We start from the raw sequence: 4,842 nt of genomic DNA on the forward strand, positions 1-4,842 counted from the left end.
CACCCTTCCAATTCTAGTTTCCTTCATCTCATTTAACCCTTTCTCCTTTCTCTGATCCACACCCTTACTTCAGGGACTTTTCCCAGATTGTTTTTCATGCTTTTGTTTAAATATATTTAAACTTTCCCCTGCAGTATTTTATTCAATGGTTTATTACAACACGCTGTTTTTCTTCCTGTTTAAAAGGCTTTTTTCAATTTCCTCATCAAATCATTCACTTCAAAAAAAAAATCTATTTCTTACAGTCATTCCTCCCTACATTCTCCAAACTCACCTTCATTCCACCCCTCCTCTATCGTTTTCAAACGGATCTCTGACTTGAAAATCACAATAAACCCTGCTTGTCATAAATGTTCGTTTTTAATTAATCATCCACTTTCTAAACAACCCCCCTCACCCCTCCCCTCCGAAACTCCCTTCTCGCCCCTCCCATTCTAAACTACCCCCTCGCTCCTCCCCTTCTAAACTCCCGCCTCACCCTCCCCTTCAAAACTCCCCCCTCACCCCTCCCTTTCAAAACTCCCCCCCACCCCTCCCCTTCAAAACTCCCCCCACCCCTCCCCTTCAAAACTCCCCCCCACCCCTCCCCTTCAAAACTCCCCCCCCACCCCTCCCTTTCAAATCTGCCCCCCGACTATTTTTCTCCAATTCTCTCCCCTCTCCCCTCCTCAAAGCTGCCGCCTCCACACTTCCTCTCCCTTCCATCACATACCTCCACCTCCTCCAACCTTCGACTTTGCTCTGCCCCCCCCCCCCCTCAAACAACACCTCACTGTGCCTCTTCCCATCACCATCAAACCATTTGTCCTCCTCATCCTTCCCTTTCTCCTAACCCTTCTGCAATATCCGACACACTATCAACAGCTCTCGCTACCTCCCCTCTCCCCCCCCCCCCCCCATCTTACCCTATCCCTCCGCTCCCATGTCCTGTACCGGATGCTCCCCCTCCCTCTTCCTCAACGGAATGGACCTCAAACATCCGGGGCCTTCGCTCAAACCTGATTGATCTCTCCATACAGGTTGCTTCTGACAAACCAGATGTAATCTGCTGAACAGAAACTTTCCTCCTTCAAGATGTCTCTGATTCCTTAATATCTCTTCCTGGTTACTCCCTCCTTCGGTATGATAGACCTGAGCCTTGTTCTGGTGGTGGGGTTGCTATCTTTATCAAAAACTCTCTTCCTCACTCTCCTTGCACTGCCCTATCTCTACCCCACCCCCAGGAGTACCTCTGGCTACGGCTTTCTCTCCACTCCCACCTTTTGTTCATATGTGTTCTGTACCGTCCTCCAAACAGTGATGACCATATACATCTCCCTGTCTGACAACATGGACCAACTTCTATCAACTCATCCAAACTCTCTCTTCCTCATATGTGGTGACTTCAACTGTCATCATGCCAGCTGGCTGGGTGTGGGTTCCTCTCACACCAGCCATGGCTCCTCAGCAAAGGACTTCTGTGACTCACTGGGACTGACACAATCTGTCAATTTCCCGACCCGGATCTCAGTCAATGGAGTATCTTCTCTTCTAGACTTGGTAATGATAAACTTCCCTGCAAATGTCTGCTGCTCTTCTTCTGCTCCAATGGGTTCTTCTGATCATGTGCTTGTTAAAGGGGACATCTCTATGGCCATTCTCAGAGAGCCTCCTCAGCACCAACGAGTCTGGCATTTCACTCAGGCTGACTGGCATGGTCTTCAAGCAGCCATCAATCATCTGGACTGGTCTCCCATCTCTACTGCCTCTGATATCAACTCTTCCTGGGAATTCATCCAAAGTAAACTGCTCTCATGCACAGATTTATCCCTTCTCGTCTTCAGTTGTCATACCATTCCTCCCGTCCATGGTACACTGAAGCTTGTGGTGAGGCAGTTGCCATGAAGCAACTTGCCTTCACCTCTTGGAAGGCAAATCCAACTGAAGGCAATCTCAGTTCCTTTCACAAAGCTTGGAACAAGTGTGTGTCTACCCTCAGGAGAGCCACGAAACAATATCTCTCTTCTCTCAAAACTGAACTCTCAAACCTGTCTCCCTCGTCAAAGTCTTGGTGGCGTCTGGTCAAATCTGTTTCTGGTGTTTGTTCCCGCTCCATCCCCACCCTTACCTCAAACGGCTACACAGCTGACTCCGCACGTGAAAAGGCTAAACGCCTCAACTCTGTGTTGCCTCAAAATCTTGTCACAAACCCGTCTCTCTCTGTACCCACCGTACCCAGTTGCTCCTGGACTCTGTGTCCTTCTCTCCTGACAAGGTGGAGAAGTCTCTGTCAATCCTCGACTCTGATTCTGCAACTGGACCAGACAGCATCAGCCCACGGGTCCGAAAATCCTGCTCTGCCGCTCTATCTCATCCTCTCTCTGTTCTCTTCACCCTCTCTTTTGATCAAGGTCATCTGCCATCTGCTTGGAAATCAGCCAACATTACCGCTTTACACAAAAAGGTGCAAAAACAGATCCTTGCAACTACAGACCAATCCGCCTGCTCCCAATTATATCAGCAAGGTCATGGAATCAATCATCGCTTCTGACATCAAATCCTTCATTTTCTCCATTGGCTTGATGTCGGATCATCAATTTGGATTCAGACCAGGTCATTCTACTCTGATCATGCTGCTTCTGCTGTCTCAACAATGGATAGAGATCCTGAATACCAAACAGGAAATCAGAGCTGTCTCCCTTGACATAGCATGTGCCTTCGATACGGTCTGGCACACCGCTCTGCTCACCAAACTCTCCTCTTATGGTATCCATGGAAAACTCCACGAATGGCTTGTGGACGTCCTCTCTGTTCGTTGTCAACGTGTGGCCCTGAATGGTTTTCTCTCATCTACCCTTCCTGTTCAGGCTGGAGTTCCACAAGGCAGTGTTCTCGGCCCTGTGCTTTTTCTGGTCTTCATTAATGATCTCTCCAACTCTCTGGAAAATCCTCTCTATCTCTTTGCTGATGACTCCACTCTCTGCCGCTCCATACCCCATCCCCCAGATTGGCAGTCTGCAGCCTCCTCACTCTCTGCAGACCTGGACAAAATCACAGACTGGTCAAAACCACATTTCCAAGCTGGCCTCCAAAGCCAGGTGCCGACTGGGCATCCTCCGTCGTGCAAAGTCCTTCCTTGACACGCTTGAGCTCCTCACCACATACAAGGCTTTCATCCGCAGCTCAATGGAATACTGTTCTCCCCTCTGGGCTGGTGCTCCTGCCTCACACCTAGCTCGGCTTCACGCTGTTGAAACCAAAGCTTTCAGAATCATTGGAATCTCCTGCGATGAAGCTAACTCCGAGGGCCTTTCACTCACTCACCGCAGGCAGGTTGGTGGTCTTTCTGTCTTCTACCGACTCCTCTCTGGCCTTGCCCCCCCCAGCTCTCTCTGGGCTCTGTCCCGCAAATTTTCCTACAGGTCGCACAAGATCTGCCTGCAACCCTCTTATGGTTAAACTGCCAAAATCAAGACTCTCTATTCACCTTCACTCTTTCATTCCCCTTTTCTCCTGCCTCTGGAACAAACTCCCTCACTCTCTTCAATCCCACTCCTCCCTCCAGGTCTTTAAAACAGCTGTCCACCACCATCTCTTATCTTCCCCCATGCAAAACCTTGATCTTTTCTACCCCCGTAAATTCACCCCAGATCCACTTTCTTAAAATACCGACTCCTTTCCTGGAAGTCCTAGCAGTGTCCACGTGTTTTTTTTTAAATCTCTCCCACCCCCCTTCCCATGCCTCCTCCCCCCAAGCCCTTTCCCTTCCACAGATCTCCCAATGTTCCTGCTCTCCATCTTGTTCTCCCGCTCCCTTTATCATATGTTTAATGTGTCAGTTTGTCCTTTTTGTGATCAATATTATCTCTTACACGAGCCTCGACCCTGTATACAAAAAAAGAATTTTTTTTTTTTACGACGTAGCCCCTAGGGCAAGGCCGTCTAGAACAGTTAGTCCGTCCGTATGTATGTATGTCCCCTCAAACGTATACCAGAGCTGAGGATCTCGTCACATGACAGGATGATGTGATTGCATCTGTCATTACGGCATACAATGGCTGACTCCACACTCCGCCAATTTGATTAAAATTTCATTCAGGCCGAACACATCATTGAACTTGTCATATATCACAATCTCCATGCTCTACCTTCACGTTTTTCATTCAGTGTGAAACACAAACAAACCGATTGTTAAAATGATCATCAGATATCGAAAGCATAGACGTTACGGTTCTTCCCACGACAGTACGTATAGGCCTTAGGCTTCATGCCTTTATACCTCAGGTTTCTTAATACAGTAGTATCGTTTTCGTAATAATGATAATAATGTTAATACTAATAATATAGTAAATATATTCGTAACACTGCAATCCCTTTGTCGTTATTGCAAAGTTTCTCGATTGAAGCGGTGTATGGTTCATGAATCAATGATAAGTGGTGTACGGTACTAATAACCACAGAAGTAAGGAAATAGCTTCGGTTTTTTTATTATAGTAATATCATTTTCGTAATGATAACGTCACGTTAATATTATAGTAAATCCAATCGTAACACTAATCCGTTCGTAGTGAGTGCAAAGTTACTAGAGGTTAAAATATATCTATATATTAAAGTAGCGGTCAGTTTTGTGTCCGTGCGTCACGCTATGTCATTACGACTATGATGTCATTACGGGGTACGGCGGCATACGACGGCTGACTCCACCACCCGACATTTTAATTTATATGCCATACATGTCGAAGCGGTCGAACCTGTCATGTGTTTTACACACGTACAACTGTACGTTGCAGCGAGTAGAGTACTACGGCTACGCCGCTGTTAGACTTTCGGTCTTGTTTTTGAGAGAATAGCTTGCTTGTAAAG

The 4,842-nt window shown here is 47.1% G+C and overlaps 1 protein-coding gene across 7 annotated transcripts in view; it reads left to right on the top strand.

Annotated features, from left to right (window-relative positions):
* DNPEP (aspartyl aminopeptidase) overlaps window positions 1–4,842 on the top strand; it is a 126,221-nt gene that overhangs the window by 109,405 nt on the left and 11,974 nt on the right. The window lies entirely within an intron of this gene.

Source organism: Myxine glutinosa, chromosome 1 (genome assembly GCF_964187855.1).
Source record: "Myxine glutinosa chromosome 1, kmMyxGlut1.1, whole genome shotgun sequence".
NCBI lineage: Eukaryota > Metazoa > Chordata > Myxini > Myxiniformes > Myxinidae > Myxine > Myxine glutinosa.